The 25,797-nt window shown below is 37.1% G+C and overlaps 1 long non-coding RNA gene across 2 annotated transcripts; it reads left to right on the top strand.

Moving 5' to 3' along the window:
• The first annotated feature begins 74 nt into the window (after window positions 1-74).
• Window positions 75-25,601, top strand: LOC309506831. 2 transcript variants are annotated; one of them, XR_014208944.1, is made up of 4 exons: window positions 75-1,460; window positions 1,540-1,631; window positions 1,712-1,769; window positions 25,395-25,601. It is a non-coding gene; the product is annotated as an uncharacterized lncRNA (long non-coding RNA). The 2 variants fall into 2 exon arrangements; XR_014208945.1 differs by having other exon boundaries at window positions 75-1,631.
• Window positions 25,602-25,797: the final 196 nt, after the last annotated feature.

The following is a 25,797-nucleotide window of genomic DNA, read 5'->3' as shown; positions in this document are numbered from 1 at the left end:
AGTTATTATTATTGTTAATATTCTTGCTATTATTATTATTATTAAACATTTTATATTGTATTGTATATTTACATTTTCCAAACATTTTTTGTTTGTTTATTTATTTTAAAATCGAATGGAAAAATTGTTGAAAATTTGACAGTAACCAATTGGACAAGCATACATTTATAATACAATTAGTATCATAATTCTGTCTGTCTGTTAGAGCTAGAAATGGATTTCTTAGCATTTAAATTCGTAAGTAGGACTGTATGTGGTTAGTATTTGTTCCACATACATTCACAACAGAAGAATAATGCATTTATAGATGTTGTTTTTGAAAGGTGTTGTTACTGGCTGGAATATTCCAGTACTCTTACTGTGATAAACTTACATTGAACACTAGAATATGTTATCCCTCACATTACGTTCCAAGGAACATATTAAATTAGATTTTTTTTGAGACTTTGCGCAGTTAGGAATTGGGGTTGGGGGATGTGGGGGCAAATTAACCCCCATCAGCCTGACAAGATTTGTCTCGTTAGAGGGGCTTAAACAGCAACACCGTTAATGTGGGGGCCGTAGAAGAAATTTTATTAAAGCTCATCCCTCTTCATCTGGCCTGTGCGGAGGCAGCCAGTTCGTTATTGTAATTGCATGGCGGGCTGAGACCGACCCATTAGTATCAATCTGAATAAGGATGCTAAAGGCTAAGGAGTGAGAATGTGTGTAGATCAAGACGTCCTAATAAGCTGTCTGCAGCCACGCAAGACTGCGAAACAGTTGGACCCTGCCCCAGCTAGCCCTTTATTAAACTAATACATTTAATTGAATTAGCCTAAATCAGCCCTTCTCTGTCCACAATCAGTTGAATGTTTATTTTAATCAGAGCAATGCTCTACAAGAAAGCTTTTTCCACTGTTTTAAGCATTATTGTGTTCAGGCATTATGATTTTCTCAATGCTCATTCTGAAGGTGCATGTGCTTGAATTCAGCAGGTCAAAGTTCAGACGCAAGGATCAGGGAGAGAGTGTCAGTGAAGTGGCAAGCTCAAAATCCACACAAAACTAGTTCAAGACCTCCAACCTCGCTCAAACCAGAGCTAATCCAAAAAATGAGAGGCCATATCCTGAATAGAAAGGAGACAAAGCACACACATGCAGGTAGCCAGCAGATATTAAGAGAAGCTGAGGGTTTTGGACAGGAAAATGGTAGCGGTGCACAAAGTGTAGTCCTCCATAACCAATTCACCCATGCCAGAACAAATGCCATTGCAGTGCCACTACACGGAGCCAAACGAAGAGATTCAGTCAGACACCCAACCCAGAGACCCTTGGGGCATCATGGGGCATCAGAGGTCTCATCTGCAGAGAGGTTAGAGAGGGAGAGAAGAACTAGTGAAGCTGGAACTTGTATAACAGTCAAACCTTTGCCTCCTACGTCTGTAGAGGTGCAGAATGACAACTTAGAGACCCAAACAGGTAGGAAAATCTGCCTGTATGTCTTTAAATTCTATGTACTAATTCATTTCTTAATATTTAGCATTGTTTCTATGAACAGGTATCAAAGTTCAGAGATCATATTTAAGGAAGAACAGACAGCCAAAGAAGCCAAAAATGGCACATGAGAACAGACATTCTCAAACACAAGAGGTTAGCCAAATATTGGCATTGTGCAGTGGATTCTCAGTGGTTGAATTTTCCTTCTGTGACATGGAGCCTTTCTCTTCCAGTGGTTATCCAGTACATCTGTCTTTGTGAATGAACTTGAACTGGAGTCCTTTGACCAAGGTACGGGGAATTATGGTATGATGACTATTGCCAAAACATAACACTCCACTTCAGTGATGGCAAAGCTGATTTCAGCATCATTACTCCAGTCTTCAAGTGTCACATGATTCTTTGGGAATTTGGTACTCAAGAAACATTTTGTATTATCATCAATGTTGAAAACAATTGTGCTGCTTAATATTTTTGTTGAAATAGTGATACATTTAATTATTTTATTTTTTGTCAAGAAAAGTTCCAAAGAATAGCTTTTTTTTTTTTCAATTGATATTTTTTGTAGCAATGTAAAAATTGTTCTCGTCACTCTTGAACAATGCGTTCTTACTGAATAAAATATGAATTCCTTTCAAAAGCAAAAGAAAGAAGTCTTACTGGCTTCAAACCAGTAAAAAAAAAATATTCTGAGATAACCACATCCAAGTGTGACACACCTTTAGTGTCCCATTGGGTGTGGTCTTTGCTGCTACTTGTGTAAAGAACTACTATCCTTTTTGTCCTGAGTTGATCAGTGCAGTCCTATTTACCTGACGGAAAGGTAGATGGGCCATAATGATGCATTTTGACCCTGCAAGGTCTTTCAGACTGTCGAATAATTTGCTCTTACTTTTCTGGCAAAAAAACGAAATATTCAATGTTTCCATGTCTCACGTAATTAAGTTTTGTACAATAGAAAAAAAAATCATTTTGTTTTTCTTTTTATGATCCATTTATACTGAGATCCTCAGCGTCACTAAGAAAAAAATCTGACCAAACAATCTCTGAAAGATTAACTTGTAACTGATTTGCTGACACCCAGTCAATATAGAACAACAGGCTAGCACTTATTTGTGTGGTTATTTCAGGTGAAAGCTCAAAGACGAATGCACAGTCCTTTTCTCTGTTTTTCATGTTTTTGTGAACCCAGTACATGCATAAATGTCCACCGTGCTCTTGTATGACGCCATATGGATGGAATTCTTCAAACTGGGAAAAAATCCTTATTGATTGGAAGTCCTTGAGCCTTAATTAAACCAGAACCAGACAGGTACTTAGACACAAAAAGGAAGCCATGGAAAGGAACTTAAAATGTCATTATAACTTCATTGGGTTTTTCTATTAGAGATCTTGTCCAATAATTGAGTAAATCAATTCATACTCTGTGAAATATTGATCAAAACCATACAAGAAGGGCTTATTGGTGGTGTTATTATTAGGCTATTATAGGCTGCACCCGTCCGTACACATGAACATAAGTTTATTGATCCACAAAGTCTGCAGTTAGTAGGCATTGTTTTTTAATGTGTATGGTGTGTCTGGACTCGGATGACCCATTAACTCAGGACAATATTTAAGTGTCAAAACACTTTTATTTTTACATTTTTCAATAATTCAGATGTGTGTGGAATATTAATATTAACAAAATTTTTAGCACCAAATCAGTATATTAGAATGATTTTTGAAGGAAAGACTGGAGTAATGATGCTGAAAATTCAGCTTTGCCATCACAGAAATAAATTATATCGTAAAATATATTAACAGTTTTATTAAATTCATATATATATATATATATAATAAATAAAATAAATCAATACTTTTATTCATCAAGGATGAGTTAAACTGATCAAAAGTTACAGTAAAGACATTTATAATGTTAGAAAATATTCTATTTTAAATAAATGCTGAACTTTCTATTCATCAAAGAATTTTGGGGGGAAAAAATTACACAACTGTTTTCAACATTGATAATAATGAATGTTTCTTGAGCAACAAATCATCATATTAGAATGATTTCTGAAGGATCATGTGACACTGAAGACTGGAGTAATGATGCTGAAAATTCAGCTTTGATCACAGGAATAAACTAGTTAAAAATATATTAAAATAGAAAACAGTCATTTTAAATTGTCATAATTTTTCACAATATTATTATTTTTTAATTTTTTTTAATAAATGCAACCTTGGCGAGCAGAAGATACTTCTTTTAAAAACATAAAATCTAACTGACCCCAAACTTTTGAACGGTAGTGTATATATAACATCTTCTTTTTTTCTTTTTTAAGTTTTAAATGTGTTTTTGGGAAAAATGCAGCCTTGATAAGCATAAGAGTCAAAAACTATTTTTGTTTATAGACAATTACGTATAAATTCTATACTATTTTGTCTTCAATTAGAAATTAAACAATAAAAAATTTCACTCTAATGCTAACTTTGATGTACAGTATGAAAATGAATATTCACCTTGAGATTTGCTTAAAATTAACATTTAATAGTGTTATTCCATTATTTGTGTTTTTTAAGTGAGCATTAGGTGAAAGCAAAGGAAATCTAAATGTAAAAATAGCTGATAATGATGAAGATAATAAAAATAAAAAAATCTAATTTCAGCCAATATCCATTATGGCACAATATATTGTACAGCCCTATTTTTAAGTATATTTTAGGTAAGTATATTTTAACTTGAAATAAATTTAAGTGTCACCTTGTGCTGTTGATGCAACTTCCGTTACACTTTAAAAACACACTTGAGACTGCTAGTTTTGCTTGTTTAATGTAAGTAAAAGTTGCTGCACGTGTGGAATATGTCCTTGAGCCATTTTCATCACAGCCCACCACCTGCTTTAAACTTATGCTGCAGTCGGCTCTCGTCACCCTCCTGTCCCCTGCTCAACTTGACAAATCTTCCACCCTTCTGGCCTGACCTCCATCTGGGCCATATACACTGTAGCATGGGGCCGACACACTCCCCAGAGGTGACATCCCATCATTCTCACGGCCACCATTCCACCATGTAAATCACATCTCCCGTTGGTGTATAATGGAGGTTTCATCTGCTGCTGGCAATGTAATCACTGCTGTTCTGATACCGCTGGCCCATATTTTTTTCTTCTTCTTGGCCTTTTGTCTTTGCCTTAGAGCAGAGCTTGACAGTTCTCAAAGGTGTTAGCCTCAGCCATTACCTCTCAACGCCGTTCAAACTTTAGTTCATAATGGCCGAGGACGTTGAGGGCACATTAAATAATTGGCCATTATTCACAGCCTGTAGGGAGCTTGGCACACATGGCGTAGTTTGGTGTTTTTTAATGTGGAGGAGGAAGGTTGACAGACCTTGACCCCATTACGGAGGTTAACGTTATATTTGTAATTAAACTGGATCATTTTGTCTCATGAGAGGAAATGATCACGCTTCACAGAGTATAAAATGTGATCATTCAGAGCAGAGCTTTTCACTTCACTGCTTTTTGGATGAAACAAAAGAAAACATTGCTTCGTTTATTTGCAAAATGACTAAGCTTTTTTAATGTTGTATATTTAAAAAATCAGTTTTTTTATATTTTAGTGGGGCTTTAGGATTTTGTTTTAAACTTTAACTTAATATATTTTAAGTTATGCTGATGTTTTTGTATGTCTCAGTGCCTTCGTGAATTACAGAATAATGTAATAAGATTTATCTGAACAAGATTTGTTTTTTCCCTCACGATCATCCATCTTTGACTCACCTTGTTTTGGTCTTTAATATGAGCAGTACTCTTGGATATGAAAAGGTAAACACAATGAACTGGACATGAATTCAAAGGTTTTGTGCTGTATTTGAGGCAGCGTGTACCCAAGGCATCGCATTGCACAGCAAAGGAAGCTGTGATAGCATTGTTAGGGACGGAGGGTGGGGTGATGTTATAACTGCTTGTGTTTTGGGTTTGGGTGCTTTAACTAGCAGTGGCTTGTGGACAGGCGGTTGCCTAGTCACTGAATGTTTTGTTGCTGCGGCAACAGTCTGCACCAGTCTTGATTAATCCGGGTTTTTTTGGCGATGCGACTAGGTAGGTGAGGAGCAATCTATAATGTAATGGATAGCTAATCCTCATTTTGGTTAATCTGTCTGTCATGTTACCATCTTGTGCTGGCTTGGATGCCAGTTTTTACAGCCCAGATTCAGAATAAAAACCCTTATGGGCTGTAGAGGCTCTGTTAGAGGTTTAGACCCATAATCTCTGACAATAATTGGCTGATGAGCAGACAAAGGTATTAAGGAACACATGAACAGCTAGTCTAACACGCCTCACGTCTTTGGTCTTTAAAACTATAACAGTTAAAATTACTATAAATGTTTGTTTTAAGAATGGGCGCAAGTTATAAAATCGTTTCATTCAGATTTTTCATTACATGTGTTGTTTCCAACATTTAATCTTCAAGTCTGAAGCTCTGAAGGCGCTGTTGGCCGGTTCTGATCATCTTAGATCCTAAACATCTCCCCCTCAATCTGTCTGCAGACACAGCTGTCAAATCTTGGCTTGGGTTATAGTTTTGGAGCCCCTTGAACAATAAACCCGGATTTCTTTCAGAGGTTTATTCAGAATTAAACGCTTAATCTGAATTAACAGTTTGATAAGTAGACTGATCTGAGTATAGACATTCTTTGTTATGGTTCATCCTCTGTTGTTTACTTAAAGCCTTTAAAAGGTTTTTTTTTCTTCTTTTTTTCTGTAATCTGTTAAATCATAGAGGCCACTTGTCAGTTAGGTGACTGAGTTTAACCTGATGTGTTATAGTCTAAATATCAAAAGTATTAGTTTCTATTCTTTTGTTGCCAACTTGACAGATACATTTTGCACTTTTGTGTATATTATTTTTATTTATTATAAAAAAAAATTGTGGTTCATATCTTTTTTTTTTATAGGCAAATCATATTTCCAGTGCATATTTCTAAGGCTTGTTATTTCCTAGTGTATCTGAAGGTTTGTCGACTAATGAATGGCTCTTTCATGTAGTTTTATTTTAGTGCTGGAGTGGCCATTAGTTTAATCAATCAAAGACTTGGGACTAATTTGGTAACTCCCTATTGTCATTTCCATTTGGTAGGAAATTGATTTCTTAATTATGAGAGAGCAATCATGAGTTGTTTTATTAATACAGTTAAACATTGCTGTTGAAACACATCAGTGAATCAATAAAATTGACTTTTTTAATAGAAATGGACCTTATATTGAACCAGGCAGCCTTCTTCTGGGGGTGGGGGAGAGGGGGGTATTTGGACTCCAGCCTGTCAGTGTGTCAGTAATGCCCTGTTTACAACTGGTATTAAGATGCGTTTTGGTCGATCGGATAACAAGTGGACGATGCTGAATACAGGTGTAAATGGGATCTAAATCGTTTTAGTTTGTCCACTTTCGACCACTTCCTGAGGTAGTCGAAAACGCATTCAAAAGGATTGCTTTCGTAGTGCAAATGCTCATGTGGTCGAAGGCATTCGAACAGCCACAATTGACCGCCTACTCTTCGTCTACTGACTTGTGTAAACATTATGGGAAGCGCACTAGCCAGACGGAATTTAAACTTTGTCGGCTGAAGACCCTGAGACACGCACTCACCATGTTCAAGTTCTTGTGGCTATCAAACAGAAACGAAAGCTGCTGCTCTCATATGTTTTCCATCATCTCCGGGCACGTTCATATGTGAAATGCGCAAGTTATTTTGTCTATTAGATCAAAATATCTGAAAAAAACATACATTTACCCGTCCATAGACCCTCCCCTCAAAGAAATCAGGACAGAAGTTGTTGAAAGTGGACAAAAGAGACAGATTAAAAGATCAGGTGTAAACGGATATGTGTCTCCCTCGTCTACTTGTGATCCAATCGACCAAAACGCATCTTAAGCCAGGTGTAAACGAGGCCTAAGAGAGTTCTGTAAATCAGCTCTACAAATGTAGCATGTTTCTAGACTTTATATGTACTTTTTCTTCTCTAGTCACTGTGTTTTAAACCCTTTTGGAACTAACTGATTCCCAATAGGCAGACAGACCATTGCTTAGATTTAACAGAGACTTATTTTAATTCTTTCTGCATGGTTCAGGTAAAAGCACTGTCTGGTAAAGAGCCACATACAACAGCAAATCAGCCAGACAATGGATAACAGCCTCTCATTGTCCTGTTCTGCTGTGGTATTGCTAGACTGCTCATATATTACCTCACATTCCCCTTGATTTGTGATGTAGGTGCCTATAAAGTTGTCTGATTCCACCATGTGTTTTTGATTTCGCTGTAGGCTAGGTGGAAAGCTTGTGAAGTTCACTACTCTGGGAGAACTGTCTCCTCGGTGCTGATCATAGCGGGGATTACCTGAGCTATGAGCCTTGGCGTTCTTCATGCCATGCTATAAGACCCAGCATTGGCTCCTATTGGAGGAGAGAGCACTCCTTCCTGCCCAGGGTGCTAAATAACCATGCTCTTGAAGGTCTGTCTCCTACCTCACCAAAGAATGTTAAGGAGCAATATGTGATTTCCTTGCTGAGTTTAAAGGTAAATCACTGACTCAATGCCTTGTTGGTAGATGCTCCATGCTGTTAGTGATTTGCTGTCGTCTAAATGCTGCAGACAAGCTATTTTGTGTGATATCGATGCAGGTCATAAATTGAATTGAATTTAGGCCCTTGTTCTTTCCCTCATACTCCACTGTGTGTGTACATTTATTTTTGTTTGGACTTTTTTTTTAAAATACCGGTCCTTTATTATTTGTCTTGTTGGTAGGGCAATGCAGGCATTTTTCAGTGTAAGTTGCCAGTGTACTATGATTCTGGAGTACAGTAAGACAAACACACAACAAAACATGACCTTTCAGAGAATTTCTAGTTTAACTGCCAAATAGCTTTATGCATATGTGACTTTCACAGGCTTCTACCTTATTTGAACACCCATATCTACATATTACCTCTATCTTTTTTGTTAAATATTTTGACTAATCTGATACAGACTTACCAATACATTTGGATGCTACTGGAATCTTTAATACATTTCACAGTCTTAAGTTAGGAAACTATGAGGCATAAGTAATAAGTAAGTTTAATACATTTACATGACTTTTCCACATCTAGAAATCGTACTTTTAAAATAAGGTTACCTCATTTATTCAGGTTTTTCCAAGTCATGTTTTTTTCTTTCTGTCTTTTAAGACATAAAAAACAAAACAGTTGTTGGACGGGCGATTTACAAATATCTATAAGAAATATCTTGATTGTTATACTACTATATTCATTATTATTGCATTATTTATTTGTATTTTATTTTATGTGGGGTTGGATGGAATGCAGGTCATTTTCAGTACTAATAATTACTACTTTATAATAATGTTAGCACTGCACAAATAGGTTATATACGTTAGCATTAGTTAATGCAATAATTAATGTGATATAACAATGAACAGTATTTTTTTACATCATTTAATAACCCTGGTTAATGTTAATTTGAATACATGAATATATTTGTAACATTTTAAGGGGTTTATTAACAATGTATTATTAACAAAGAACACTAATTAATTTATAAATTAACCTTAAACTAGACTAATAAATGCTTTAATAAATGTTAGGTCATCATACGGGATGCATTAAGTAATGTAAAGTGATATGTAATAATATTAATTGAATTGCCAGAGTCTCTCCCTACATTGTCCGCATATAAGGCATAAGTAATACGTTTAATTAATTTACATGACTTTTCCACAGGGTTTTTATTTTGACATATGCAATGTGCCAGAGCACCATAACTAAGTAAACAGTAAGCATGTTCTTAACAAGTCGATAGCGATTTCATCATAGAAACCAATCAATCGTCTGTTAAATCCAGCTGCCAGCCCCCAGAATGATGGATGCTACATCTGTTTGTAAAGGTTTGTGTGAAAAAAAAAAAATGAAAAAAAGAATCTCCTGGCTGTGAGAGAATGCCCGGCTCCTCCTCTCTCAGACCTTGCAAATGAGTGAAGGAAACCAAAGTGAAAATTGAATGCTTTAGAAGTGCGTATGCGCGCCTGTTAGCGCATTTGTGTGCCTCGCTAGAATGTAGGTGGTCTGTGGTTGTGTAAATATTGGAAGCTCTGAGACACAGTGTGTCAAAACACGCAGGGTTTCAAGTGCCACGCTAATGAATGGGGGCCACATGTGGAGTGCCACGGCGGTTTGTTTAAGCAAATGAACTCTGCTGACAGACATCTGCCCTAATGTGCAGGCAGAGACAGCTCCGATGCAGGATTTATACACAGACACACATACTAAGGCGCACCCTTCCCCTTCGTGCCTCTGTCTAGAGGCGACTTCAGAGGCCTTTAAAAGTGGCAGCCAAACAGCAGAGGCACTCCGTGTGTTGACAGACAGACTGTGTAAGAGACAGGGGTGGGTGAATTATGTATGCACACTTTCACAACACTCAACACTTGCCCTGACTCATCATTACACGGTGCATAAGCATCATGAGAAAGGCAACTGTTTATTTAGCCTCTTTTGAGCACTTTTATTCCTGTTGCCTTTAATCCAGCTCGGCACGACCCAAGATCGGTAGTGTTCATTTTCAAATGGATGAAACTGGTTTAAGGCCTTTCAGAGATGGGAGTTTAGCATGTGGACACAAGCCAACAGTGCTAAATGTCTTAAGGATTTTCAAAGGATTCAGTACAACAAAGATAGAATGAGTTGTGAAGAACTAATGAATTGTCATCGGAAGCGCGGCTGTGTAAAGAATGGCTTTCAGCAAGAATTCGAAGTGCTTTTTTGCTGAGTAGTTAGTTGACTTTTATCTTTACAACTTCATTGAACCATGTCTTGTGACTTATTTTGTCTTCTTTCTATGCTTCTTTCTGCTGCAATTAATTTAGACATTATCTTTGCCTGAATAACTGGTAACATTTTACAGTGAAGTTATTCATTAGATAACGTGCAGGTAACAATCCTTTTCAAGCATTTATTAATCTAGCTAATACTAAATTAATAAGTGTTTTGTTTTGTTTTAAATTATCAATACCGAATACTTTGCTTCAGTTAATAATTCAAAAGTTGACTTTGCCTTCAGTTTGTTAACTTTAGTTGATTCATTGTATAACAATTTTTTAAGCATTTATTAATCTAGACTAATATTAAATACATTTGTCTTTGTGTGTGTGTGTGTGTGTGTGTGTGTGTGTGTGTGTGTGTGTGTGTGTGTGTGTGTGTGTGTGTGTGTGTGTGTGTGTGTGTGTGTGTGTGTGTGTGTGTGTGTGTGTGTGTGTGTGTATTGGCATGTAAGCCATTGCTTGTTTTCCATTGTAATAATAATTTGTTTAATGTTAATTTATACAAAATTAAATATAAAAAATGTATTATGTGTAGATTAACATTCACAAAATGAATAAGCTTTATAAGTAGTGTCTATCGTTAGTTCATGATGCTTAATGCATTAACTAATGTCACCTGTAGTGTTATAGAAGTTGTTAGCCAGTTACATTTCCTCTCAGTAAAATCGAAGTTGACCAGAAACAGGTGTGACCTCCAAAGTCAAAAAGATAAAATACCATCACTTTTAATTCAATATCTTCCGGCTTATACCAGGAATCACACCCAAAAAAACAAGATGGTGTCAGAACAGCCCCAAGCTAGAATCTTTGCAACAACAAAAGAGGTGATACCTTAGAAACTGAAAACAAGTCAATGTTGTCATTTTCCAAAAGGATGAAAGACACTAATGCGGTGAAAGGATCCGTGCTCAGAAGTTTGTGTGCTTTAGCAAGCGAGGGATTACTTATGTAAAATAACAAGGGGAGGTGTCGGCACAGGTGCCTCTCGCTGTTGAGAAGCTCCACTGGCCGAGGTCCAGACACACTCACGCATCTGCAGCTCCCCTCCCTTCCTCTGCGTGTCAGCGCACAAAGCCCATGGGCTTTCTGACAATGAGAGCATCGCTGTCGCACCAGGAGAACACCTCGAAAGCAAACACAGTCATAGCTGGCCACAAAAGCGACCAGGGAGCACTGTACTTTTATGCCCCCGAGTGCCTTGTTAGGGGCACAATGACTTGCAGACCTGGACAGCAGGTGTTACATTAAAGAGCTGCTCTGATGTATTGTGGCCGCCTATTCTCACTAGGACCTGTGTTTGCTTTCTCTTTGACTTTGCAATCACACCCAACAAAGCATTGTTTCTGAGAGTACAGGAAAGTGCAGTGATAAGCTTTGTTATCAATTATGTTTATAGAGATTGAGGTGCTCTCATACTCGGCATCTCCCTCTTCTTTTTTTGTTTGCTGAAAACCAAACCACTCAGTTTCTGTTTGTCTATTTGTAATAAGCGTGTTTGAAAGACTTTTCAACTATAGTTTTCAGATTTGCACCTATAGTATATTTTTATATTTACAATTATATATACAATTTGCATAAATGTATATACACTACCGTTCAAAACTTATTTTATGACGACCACGGCTGAATCTATTTACAATAATCAAGAATACAGTAAAAACTGAACAATTGTTCAATATTAATGCAATTCATAATAACCGTTTTATATTTTAATTTATTTTTAAAATGTAATTTACTCCAGTGATGGCTAAGCTAAATTCAGCATCATTACTAGATGATTTCATTCTAATATTCTGATTTGTTGTTCAAGAAACATTTCTTGTTATTAGCAATGTTGGAAACAGTTGTGCTGCTTGATATTTTTGTGGAAACCATGATACATTTTTTTTTATGTTTTAATGAATAGAAAGTCCAAAAGTACAACATTTGAAATAGAAATCTTTTGTAAAACTAGAAATGTATTTACTGTGACTTTTGATCAACTTAATGCATCCTTGCTGAATAAAAATGTAAATTTATTTGTAAAAAATTATTACCGACACATTTGACGTGTGTGTGTCTGTGTGTGTGTGTGAATGTATATATATTTTTATATATATATACATTTTTAATTAATAATTTAAAAAAGCAACTTTAAGTGTGTGTGGATATGTTTAAAAAATAATAATTTAAATATTTACTTTTAAAACGGTACTTTTTAAATATTTTAAATCTATATTTATATGTATTATGTAGATTTCATATGGAGAGGGTTTTTTTAATTACCTGTTTATCTATTAGGACATTCAATCATTCATTCATTGAAGGCCAGTAGATGGCAGTATGCTCCACAGCATTGCTGTTTTGCCAGCACAGTCTGGCTAATGTGAATAGATTTACAATATCCTTACCCTGCCTTTCATAGTCACTTAGACAGTTGAAGACATCTTTAACTGAAGCAGGGTTTTAACCATGTCACAACAAAGATGCACAACTGTCTCTGTTTGACACAAATATGTGCAAATAAGGTTCTGCTCAACTGGCATTTATTGTCTCCTTTTCTGCTCAATCATCTCAAACATGGTCATCAATTTAAGATGTGATGTCAACCATATACCCCTGAACCTTTGAACTCCTCATAGCAGCTCACTGGCTCTGTGCTGCTGGTATGTAATGACCAGCCGGACATCTTTGCTGTGGGCTGGCTGAAGACCTTGGCTCTCCTAAAGCCCCGAGAAGGGTTGTGCGACAACGATTCTGTCATCATGTGATGAAGACCTCGCAATCCTCTCCTGCTATGTGTTTATGCTATTAGCTCAGGCCAGGAGAGACAAGGGACTGCTATTAGAAAAGAGAACATGTTGATAATTGCCATGTCCTGCAGCACTGCTTAACTGTATGTATTTGTGAAAGCCGTTTGCAGAATTAGGAATGAGTCGGAGGCGTTAAAGCTTGGGATAATGAGAAGGCAAACAGGATTATTGACAGAGACAAAGGGAGCTTTAGAGGTGTCTCCACTAGCTGTGTGAATGTAGTACACACTCCCAGTGCACTGGGAGGTACGTAAGGTTAACACAGATATGGTTGAAGCTGTTAACCCTGTCGTGTTTGGACGGATGCTTATAGAGCTACATCACTATCTTCGTCGAGTCATATGACCCAGATATAACCATTCCCCTCATTTTTAACGTGCTTTATTTGAATGTGCCATCATTGTCTGTTAATTGGCTTTCATTCGTGACCCACTTTTTGCCCGTGAGGCCTCAGCTCCCCCGTTGTGCATCTCCAGTCATGTGTCCAATTGTGCAGTGGAGGAGGGAGGAGGGCCGGTGCATCCCTGAGTTTGCCGATCGGATCGTTGCACCATCTCTAATTACCCTCCTCTTTGGGAACGCCAAGGTGTCACCGACGTGCTCACTTCAACCCGTCATTCTTTTCCCCATCAGTAAATGTCTTCCCACCCCATTATTTTACATCTCATTTGATTGCAGACAGGGGGTGCTGTTCACTAACACTTCTGGACACCTCCTTATATTTATTCAAATAGATGAACTTTCCTCTTTACGATTTGGGAGAGCCGTGCGAAGATTTACTTATCTCTAAGTGGATGATATTTAAGCTTGCCTATTTTCTTCTCAAATAGTGCAAGGACATCTGCTTCTGAGTCTCATCTGATAGAGTACCGGCTGTTCAAACTTCTGGAAGCCTCCACCAATCAGCAATGCAAACACAAGCAAATATCTCTCTTTTGTACTAGGCAAATCATTTGTCTGTCCTAGCAGTTTTCACCAAAAATGCTTTGTGTACCAAAGCAAGCTATTGTGGCCTGGCGTACTTGGGAGGATTTTGGAGTTTTAAAGTGTGTAAAGGAAGATTATGAGCACACATTGCTGACCCCCCAAAACTAATTGAGTGTCTAAAGCAACATGGTTTCCCAGGGGGGCTTGACTTGTTGTTTTATAAGTGTTAGCTAACATCATCTTGACAGCACAAAGAGATCCTTCAGTGCCCATGTCTAGACCAGCACAACTTCTTAGGCCCAAATTCATCTCCTGGTATTTTAATCCTGATTACTATTGCAGAAAATACAAGTTTAAATACAAACACACACACAAAAAAAATATGATATTAAAACTAATAATTTTCTTAGTTTTCTTAAATCATTAACAATATAATATAATATATATTTAAAATGTATGATTTTGTATGTTAATTGTCTTTTTTTCTTTTCTAAATGTAACTACTTTTTTACAGTGTATTAAACTTATATTTAAATTTATGTACAAGTATACATAATTGATTTAATACATTTTATGTACTTTTTTCACCATTAATGTTAAGGTGACTTGCAATTAAAAACAATTATTTTACTTTACAAGAAAAACATACATTTAACAGTTACTATCTGTAAAAGTACTTGTATTTTTCTGTAAAGTATTAAATATTATATTGTAATTACATTAAAATTACATACAATGTTAAAACATTGACAATAAAATTGTTCACTGCATGGTAAAGTTTTAGCTTTACTCACAGTTAATCAATTATTCGTTTTTTACTGTAGCACTTTTGCTATCTTTTTTCTTTTTGAAAATTACAATCATTTTTACAGTATGTTTTGGAGGAATAAAATCGAGCCTCAACATCCCAGTATGTTTATTAGTGACAGTAGAGGTGAGATCAGGAGCAGTGTTCACACGGTAAGGCATGTTTGCTCGTCTTTGATTTTCAACAGCAAACAGTTATTGTTTTTCTGATGACAAAGAAAAAAAAAAAGGTTTTGAGTCACGCAACTCCATGTCATGGATGTCTCTGCTACGCTCTGCACAATAGCCTGTAGCTTCATAGCTCCACTTAATCTTTCTCATGAGCAAAAATTTAATTGCTGGCAGTCAATATTTACCTGACTAACTGTTGAGCCACTTTAAAACGCAAAGTTTAGAGTGATGTTTTATATTAGCAATCATATTGCTAATGGCAGTGAGGGTGTTACTGCTAAAGAACAGAGAAAGCCCAAGGATTCTCCTTCTCACACATGCTGTCACTTGAACAAAAGAGTTGTGTGCTCTCTCACTCCTGTGCTCACAGCGCATAAACAACCACACAGCACAAAGACCAATAGGGGCAGAAGCTATGAGAGTAATCCAAAGAGCAAACAAGGGTGGGGAGCAGGGAGACATGAGCATAGCTGTGAGTTTTGGGAGAGGCTAGAAGTGTATGTTCCTACAGGCTTCACCAAGCCTATCTAGTCAGATTCTTTTTAGGCTTCACCAAAAGAGTGTTTTACAGGTCAACATTTGATTGATTGATTTAGAATAACACCATTAATAAACAGTTAATTTTGTGTCAATATTTCCTTCTCGATATTAAGCACAAGATAAATATGAATAAGTGATTAATCGCAGAGACTGCCGCCTGTCACTAACAATACTATTAATACTTTTTTCTCACGAAGAGGGACTACGAGTTTTTATATCATCGTAGTGTCATTCATCCATTTTCAGCAGCTTACATGATGCTTTCATTTATAAATGATTGTTTTTACAGGAATATTTCTGGTTCATATACCTGTCCTCGTATTTTGGTAATAACTGTCCTCCATGCTCTTGTTCTCAAAGGTAAAAGCTTCAACAAGCTGAAACTGACCACTGATGGATTTATTATTTATAGATTTGTGTGTGCTTTGAGTTCACAACATGCTTTTTCAATCATCTTCGTGCACGAACAGATTGTTTGTCATGCATGTTTAGGACACTGACAGGATGTCAACTAAGCCTGCACTTTGTGCTAGTTCACTCTTGTGACACAAGGATGTTTGCTGGTTCAATCCGGATGAGAATGAAGAATTGAAAGAGACAAGCTGTTGCGTCAGTTGGGGGATAGATCAACTTACCTGATTCGTTCATGCCCTTTAGATAATTTATAAACGAATCACTCTGACCTAGAGAACATGACCTAAAAGAACAAGTGAAGCATTTTTGTTGTTTTCACACATTTTCACTGCAGCTTTAAATATAAGTATGACGTCGGTTTCACACTGCACGCGTTAGCAGAGCGGAGGCAGCGCAGAAGCAGTGCGTATGGTCAGCGGGAGCAGCACATGCGCGTTTTGCTTTCAGACTGGCAGCGTTTGTCGTGCGCAGCTGAACCGCGGTTTGTGTACAGGTTTTTGAGGTTGTGGTCAACTAAGTAGGCTACTTTGACAGATTTTGTATATATATTTTTTTTATAAATAAATATTGATAGGTAATTGATACCTGAATTATATGTCTTATTATATATTATCTGCATATTTATTACATATTAGCACTCATCTCCATGAAAAGTGTTCTGCAAAAGAGAGAAACTTTACGAAATCTTTAAGATTGTTGAAATATCTGATACACATCTAATTTACAAACATTACCCACCATAAACATTGTTAATAGAGACGTATTGTAAATAAGCAAATTCTCAAAAAACAAACAAAAACAAAAGTTAAAAAAACTCATGCACATCATAGATGTAGGCTATTTGCTGTATGTGTGCTATATTAATCTGTCTATTCAACCCGATCTCACGGGAAAACGTACAAATTTTACAAAGTGGCTAATTCGTACGAATTCATACGACCTCACTCGTACGAATTAGTACGATTTTTGCAAAATCGTACATATTTTACGAATTGGCCAATTCGTATGAATTCATACGAATGACCTACCCCTGACCCCGCCCCTAAACCTACCCATCACGTGGGTTTAGACAAATCGTACAAATTCGTACGAGTGAGGTCGTACGAATTCGTACGAATTAGCCATCTTTTTATCATTCGTACGAATTGGTCGTGAGATAGCGTTGGTCTATTCTATTTACCTTTCTATATTGAGTTGAGTTGTTCGCTCGTGGGCCAGGGAAAGGTTGTCAAAAACACTTTTACATGACTTGCCATCGGCACTAAGAGCCACTGCAACTTCATCCCATGCTTTTTCCTTTGCCTGCAAGTCTTTATAAAGCACATTATGTGGATCATAAATAACTTTATGCTGTTGGAGTGTCGTCCATTATTGTCGTCTTTTCAGGTGCACTGCACTCTGGGACACCGTGCTTTTGTTTATTATATATATACATATACATATATACATATATATATATATATATATATATATATATATATATACACTCACCTAAAGGATTATTAGGAACACCTGTTCAATTTCTCATTAATGCAATTATCTAATCAACCAATCACATGGCAGTTGCTTCAATGCATTTAGGGGTGTGGTCCTGGTCAAGACAATCTCCTGAACTCCAAACTGAATGTCAGAATGGGAAAGAAAGGTGATTTAAGCAATTTAAAGGCTACAATTTGCACGAGCTCACCAAAATTGGACAGTTGAAGACTGGAAAAATGTTGCCTGGTCTGATGAGTCTCGATTTCTGTTGAGACATTCAGATGGTAGAGTCAGAATTTGGCGTAAACAGAATGAGAACATGGATCCATCATGCCTTGTTACCACTGTGCAGGCTGGTGGTGGTGGTGTAATGGTGTGGGGGATGTTTTCTTGGCACACTTTAGGCCCCTTAGTGCCAATTGGGCATCGTTTAAATGCCACGGCCTACCTGAGCATTGTTTCTGACCATATCCATCCCTTTATGACCACCATGTACCCATCCTCTGATGGCTACTTCCAGCAGGATAATGCACCATGTCACAAAGCTCGAATCATTTCAAATTGGTTTCTTGAACATGACAATGAGTTCACTGTACTAAAATGGCCCCCACAGTCACCAGATCTCAACCCAATAGAGCATCTTTGGGATGTGGTGGAACGGGAGCTTCGTGCCCTCGATGTGCATCCCACAAATCTTCATCAACTGCAAGATGCTATCCTATCACTATGGGCCAACATTTCTAAAGAATGCTTTCAGCACCTTGTTGAATCAATGCCACGTAGAATTAAGGCAGTTCTGAAGGCGAAAGGGGGTCAAACACAGTATTAGTATGGTGTTCCTAATAATCCTTTAGGTGAGTGTACATATATATATATATATATATATATATATATATACATATATATCAGCAGACATCTGTTCTTATGCCAATATAAGTAATATATAGTAAAATATGTATATAACATATAGGCTAATATATATATATATATATATATATATATATATATATATATATATATATATATATATATATATATATATATAACTTGTTTTTGTAGTTCGGGCAAAAAGTTTGTTTTTGGACATTTGGACGCTCTGCTAACGCGTGCGGTGTGAAACCGGCGTGAGTGTTTAGTGTTTCGAGCTATTATGTTTTACTTGATAAATAAGCTCGGATATCTTTTCGTAGCAGCAGTGTTCATTTGTCTGTCATGGGGATGTTGTTCATGGTGGTTTGATTATTAAACTGCTGTATACGACTTTCCTTCAATGACCTCTACTTTTTAGTGAGCCTTGATTTCTTGTTTTGGAACTCAGCAATGTTAACTGGTTAATTCACCTGATGGTTTATGGATGCCAATTTCTCCATTTTTTTAGATGGACACAGCCGTGCCCATGCAAATAAGCAAAATGTGTCAACCAACCACTGTGCATTCATAATGCTGTTTAAAGAGATGAGGAATTAACTAACTAAGTAATATATGGACTGTGGGCCATTGTGCCATGATTTGAAATTTTGTAACCAGTGATTGTGAATTGATTATGTTGTAATGCACCAAAGATAATTTTCTCAAATATATTTGTCACCCGACTGCACCCCCATTCCGGTCTAATATCAAGTTTTGATATTTTAAGGGTAACATTCTCAGTCGTTCTCGATATCCATCTGTGTCAAATTCCAAACCACGCTGTACCTGACCAGACATGCCTTGCATTGTTGCAATTTGTCTGGAAAATAAGATATAGACATGAACCATAAACAAAGGTCAATTAGAATATGACCTCTTTGACAATCGACTGCATGACCTTGATGAGGATACAGCATGTAACAATATTTTCCATGTTAGTTGGGTTAGTGAAATGGAAACAGTGTCTAATTGAAGAGGAAAAACTTAGTCAGCATGTCTGCAAGAAGTTATCAAACTGCTGTGTTCAAACCAGCAGGAATTTACAAGAAAAGTTGAAAACAAAAGACCATGTGGAAAAAAACAAAAAAACAAGGAGAGTCATTATGCTGTATGCATTCCTTTTTACTTGCTGTCACTCTCACTCTGTAGTGTTTTTTGCTTGACCTGAGTGGGTCTCATTTCCTTTGTCCTAAGATTCTTTGTTAATTAATGGTGACGAGGTTGTGTAATTGGATTTCTTTGTCATTAGTTTATGCAAGGGATTGACATAATGCCGTTTCTTTAGCTTAGATGATGTGTCTAATGCACTGACACATTGAAGTTCAGTTTCACTTTCAGCAGTAAGTGTCATGGTTGATTTTGCTACTAAAGTAACATTCTTCTGTAGGGAGGAATGTCTTTTCATGCTTTGTACAGCCTGTCAAAAGGTCAGATGTCTATGAGATATGGAAGCATGTTGGTACAACACGTCAAATTTGATGACACATCAACCATGAAAAGCTTATTGTTTTATCACTCTTAGTTGAGTTGAGGTGTTACCATACCTTACCATATGTGCATATTTATATATAATATTTATTTTAGTTTTATTTCAAATACTTTATTTAAATATATAATTAGTTTTATTTTTATATTCATGTTTTAAATATTTTATTTTTAAATATAGAACAGCTTGATTTTTAAATAAACTGAATCATTTATGTATAACTTGTATGTCAGTCCAACATTCCCTCCACATTTTAATTTAGAATGACGTGCTGACTTAGAAATCTCTAATTATTGATTAGCCACAACATGATTGTTTTTTGTTGTTGTTTTAGCTAGTTACCTGATCCTACTGCCCCAGTACAAATATCTTTTTGATTTTTGTCTTTTAAAAAAATAAAAGATTTTTGTTTTTAACATAGCTTTGAACATCCAGAACATCTAAGAAAAGCTACCAGCTGCAGAAACAGAATCCAGACTGTCTTTTTGTGTTTGTTACAAAGTAATCAGCTTTGCTGTCTTGGGTGGCAGACAGTTATCTGTGCCATCAGAGAACAGTCTGTAAACTGGCATCTCATTCTCAGTGCTGATTCCACTGCCTGCAGCATATTTGCCTTTTCATACAGCCATCTGATGTTTTACACTTCTTAACAGTCTTCAGAGGTACTGTATTTTGAGAAACTACTTAAGCAAGAAAAAAAGTTATATTTTTATATGTATTGGGGAAAAGCTTCCATCAGGAAGTATTTGAGACCACTTATAACCAACCATGTTGTTTTAGACACTAAATTATCATAATTCGCTTCATCTACCCAGCACGTTAAGTTCTTCTTGTGTGTCGATGTTTTTCTTTAAGTGAGCGAGAACTTGGATTTTTCCTTTAAACTATAATTATGCTCATTGAAGTGCGGGATTTTAGGAGACATGTGGGCAACTGCAGCAGTTAAGCAATTTAAGAAATAAATAATTAACTGAATAGCACTTGATATAAACATGTCTAAGACAGAAACAACATTTTTCTGCTCTCTTAGGCCTTTTCAAACTTATTTAGAGTGGTCTTACCCTCTTCAGCTTTGTTTGCGTAGCCCTTCTACTAATATACAACCACCCACAGTACTGAAGTTGAGGCCTATTGAGCCATATAGGGGCATTAGAAAGATAATGTGTGCACTGGCACTGATCATGACAACGACAGCACGACCTGACACAAATCTTGTGACCTTTCATGCGTTCTTCGCATACCCACCATTCCTCCAGTGTTTCAGTGGTGTCCAAGCATGACAGGTAAAAGGTGCATCACCCTTCATTCCGAGTCTGAATGCAGGCGTCTCTTTGAATTGCCACTTTATCTGTTTTGCTTGGCTGCTCGTCAAAGGTAGAAACATTGATGCAGCTGTAATATAGTGTGCTTCCCTTATCCTCTGAATGTTACCTGTATTTGAAATCTTTACCTCTGTAAGGGAGTCTGCTTAAAAACCACTGGCTTTGAGAAATAAGTTCATATTGTGGAAATATTATTACTGCTTTAACTTTACTTTATTAGCTTCACTTCCATTCGTTTTAATGAGATAGAGAAAAGAATGTTTCCTGTGACCTTTAGAGCATGTCATTTTCCTGTATAGCCACTCCACAGACCCACTTTTTAGTTCATCTTGTCAGCCTGAAGCAGTAAACACCTGTTCTGACCAAGTTGCTATATCAGCTCAGAACAGCTTTACGTAAGCCAGCGAGGATGAGCTTCAAATCACCTGTAAAGAGTCTTTGAGCCTTAACTGAGGACCTTAATCCTTTAGTTTGCCTTCCATCTTGGGCTTAGGGCACTTACAGCGCCGCAAGTTGGCATCGGTTTTGGTTAGTGGCCCCTGGAAAGTCCATTTGTCCTTTGGCAAATTCAAATTGTTTGTGCTCAACTCACTCTTAATCTCATCAATTTTGTGCATTGAGACATCTACTCTCTATGTTGTTTTTGAAAGAATGTTAGAATGCAATTTTGAGCTAAAAGAGTTTCTCAAAAAAAAAAAAAAAAACTAGCTAGTTTAGTGTATGTAATACAAGAACATTGCTTTTTTTTTCATAATGGTTTATCTGAATAATTTTTATTTGCACTTTACATCTACTTAGATTCCAGAACATAGTCATTGTTCCATTAATGAGTTAGATTTGTTGATAAAACTGATTGAGTATGGTGATATCCTGAACCTGTGAGTTTTCCAGTAAGCCCACAGGTGGACGTGGCAGATGACTCACAAATCCAATCTGCTTTAGTTTTATTTTTATTTGCCCGGTGTATCTGGCTAATTAGCATCACAGGCTTTGCTTGGCAAAGTGTGTAAAATGACAAACAAGGTTGTATTGTGCTCCTCCTCCTCCTACTTTTGCCAGGTAATCACTTTTCGATGGTCTTATCCCCTCTGCCTGCTCTGTCAGTCACTGGTGGCCTGATATTCCGTAAGCTGTATTTGTTTTTTGTCAAACTAAACACTTGATCTGTGCGCAGGCATCAACCGGAGGTGAGGTCTCGGGAGGCAGATCATCTCAATTGGGTATTAAAGAGGACAAATGAATTAGCCTGAGGCTTTGCAGTTGCTTTTTCCAGGCTAATCCCAAATCTTCCCTCACAGAGCGGGATTGCTAGACTCTCATGGGAACTACATTAAAGTGACAAAAGATGATTCTGGAAGACACAGTCCTCCTGTTCTGTCATTATTTACTCACCGTCATGTTGTTCCAAACCAATACAACGGAAGTCAGTGGGACAACATTGAATCCCACTGACTTTTCATTGTATGACACATTTTTTTTCTTTTTTTGTATTTCGGTTTGAACAACATGAGGGTGAGTAAATGATGATGAAATGTTCAATTTTGGGTGAAGGATCCATTTAAACTTAACATTACATTTGCACTGAACATCTTGTTCATTGTTTTGTTTATTATGGAAAGCCAATAGCTTTAAAAGAATGTTAGCCACAGAAACAGGTATTACATTATGATCAACCTCATTTATCTTAACACCTCCATGGTTCTGCAGTAACAGTGTTCAGCCAGTAGAGGGGATTGGCACTCTAGATGGCTGAAAACTGGCAGCCATTCTCCCCTCCTTATACACAATACCTTGTCTATTTGAATAGACCTCTCCCGATTCTTAAAAGCAAAGGACTATCCACTCTAGACAGCCCCTGTTGAGTCTTTTCTGTCAAGTCTTGACTTCATTCATTTGTTATTTTGGTCAAATAAACTGAATATGTGCTGTAGTAACAGAACTGGTACAAGTGATGTAAGCATAAACAGTGCCTCAAGCTTAAACAAATTGGTTTTCCACTTCCTTAAATGACTAATGCCTTTAAAGGAGTGCTGATGTGGGAGTCAAAGACTTGTGGAAGGAAGGAATCCTCTGTTGTAAACTCAATTTCATCACTAAAATGCCATGTACTTGAGGAGGTCCCCTCAAGAACAAATGCTACACCTTGTCCTCCAAAAAAACACTGCCTAATTGTTGTCATGTGACTGCAAAATTTGATCTCTTTCCTTTGACCTGTACAGTTGCTTTACTGCAGATAAAATACAGAGGTTAGCGGACTCGGTTACTTTAATCATTGATTGGTCGCTTGATAGGTCATGTGTACGCTGCAAAAACCCTCTCGCTGGTTGGTTTATTCTGTGCAACACTTCCTTGATTTCCTCTTGTTCTTGTGCACACACTCTAGGATGCTGTGTTAAGATTGGGGGCTTGTGAAAGGGGCAGCCCTTGGCGTATCAACAGCTGATTGGTTGTCTAGACCCAACAAAAATTCTGTTGAGAATGAAGAGGTGGAGTAATGAAGTGCACGAAAGCATATCACGCTTTCAAACGCTAAATTGCCATCCAGAACTCGCTCTTCTCTTTACTACACATGCACAGGCTCACATGCTAAACCATTAGACAAATGTGATGCAACAGTGAGGTAATGTGAAGTCTATGCATGTGCAGTCCTCAAATCCAACCCCAACAGTTTTTATGATCTTGTTTTCATCATATCCTGTTTTTATATGTTTGTATTTCAGTGAAGTATGTATTTGGATACAGATCAACATTTTTCACTTTGCGAAACACTGTTATAATTGGTTAAACAGCCTTTTATAAAAATTAGCCCCAAATTTTAGCTTGTTTGTTGTCTGTGTTCTTCTGCCATCACGGTTCACTATACATCAGGCTCACCGGTCTCCATTTAATCCGATGGATAAAAGATTAATCCACCCTCAATTTCTTTAGAAAACTCTAATCCGCAGTATGTATATAATACAATTATTAATTTTATTGGTCCTTTTATCCAAAGCCACTCAGTAATGTCGGACCCCAATTTTCTACAGTTGGGTTTATGTTTTATTGGAGTCGGCCAGATGTACCTTTTGATCAATGGATGCCGCCTTGAGTTGGACCGCTGAATCTCCCAATTTGGCCCTCCTCCTGAAGCCCACCCTCTTGTGTAAGATCAGTCAACCCCCCTCCATTCCAATGCAGGAAGACCACAAACAACTCCAGCTTGAGGGATTATGATTTCGTTTTTATTCCAAAGTCACTGAAAGTGCAAAAAGCAACTTCGCATTAGACTTGACAGAATTAATGCCTGCTGCAATGGGCAGGTTATGCACAAAAAGGGCTCCATGTGGTGCCCCTCCCATTTCAGTCGCCCCCTTTTTTTATCCCAAGAGTGTTGGCGGGGCCCACTGAATGCAAAGCTGTCCGGTCGCCCTAGCGGATCTGGCCGCATGTGGATCGAATCAGAATTATCCACTAATTGACTATTTACTAGGCTCCAGAAAGGCCATAATGGACTTGATATTAAATCTTCTCAAAGTATTTAAAGTGTGCTTCTGAGTGCTCCTTCGAAGAGCCGATTCCAACGTTTTACAAGGAGGAGTGACTTAAGCTGCTGGGTCAGAGAGTTGCCTTGCCAAGGCGGCTCTCAGACGGGATTTAGGGACGACAGTGGGAAGCTGCAAGTGGAGGGCAAGGGAGATCTCCTCCAATGAGTTCCAGATGCCCCTCAGTTCCAACTTAGATAGATACTACAAGCTGGAGTATTCTCTGTGAGGCTTAAACCTGGCTCTATTTTAATGGAGATAGACAGCTTTATATGTGGAAAGTTAAATCGCATGAATCTTATAGGTCCAGTTTGTCTTTTTATGTGCTACCAAAGATTGGTAAAAAAAAAAAAAGGCCAGCTAAGTTTTGATCAGATGACAATGAGGGCTCTTTTTAAGTGATCCTAGATTTATCAGATGGGATTTGGTTGGGGAGAGTTTTTCAGTTTTTAAAAGCATATTAAAATACCAAATGACACTTCCTGTACTTGAACCCAGTCAAAAACAGAACCGCACACCATTGAAGTTATGTACAATATAATTTACTTCATGCTCATGTGTCCCATTGTATACTATTGGCACTTTATGGGATTCATTCTTGGACTGTGTATCACTCATGTAAATCAAAATGTTTTTGGAGCATTTCAAAGACCCAGAATCATGTTCTCATTTCCTCCCTTGCCTTAGATCTGGTTGGTTTCATCAGCAGTTGAGTTCTTCTATCAATACCCTGGGACCCATTCAGAGGAATCCACTGCATTTCCCATTTGTCTTTTAATATCCCTTTTATTTTTAGCACAAGAAAGTAATTTTTGTTATGACTGTTTTCCCTTTTGTTCTAAAAAAAATTGCTTTATGCAAATCAACTCAATTGTAATTGTTTGTAGTTAAATAAAGTAAGAAAATCACATCATTTAGCACTTCTGTTTATCAATGAATCATAGATGAAAACATAGTTTAGCAGACACTCTTATCCAATGTGACTTTAAAGAAGTCCTTAAGTTTTTATATGTGAAAACATGTAGCCTATATGGTGTACATTCAGTGTAGCATAAATATTATAGCATATTTCTTGATGCATCGATATAAA

This window comes from Leuciscus leuciscus (genome assembly GCF_965113295.1).
Source record: "Leuciscus leuciscus genome assembly, chromosome: 9".
NCBI classification, from domain to species: Eukaryota; Metazoa; Chordata; class Actinopteri; order Cypriniformes; family Leuciscidae; genus Leuciscus; species Leuciscus leuciscus.
Note: the sequence above shows the minus strand (reverse complement) of the source record. Positions and strands in the feature narration are given on the sequence as shown.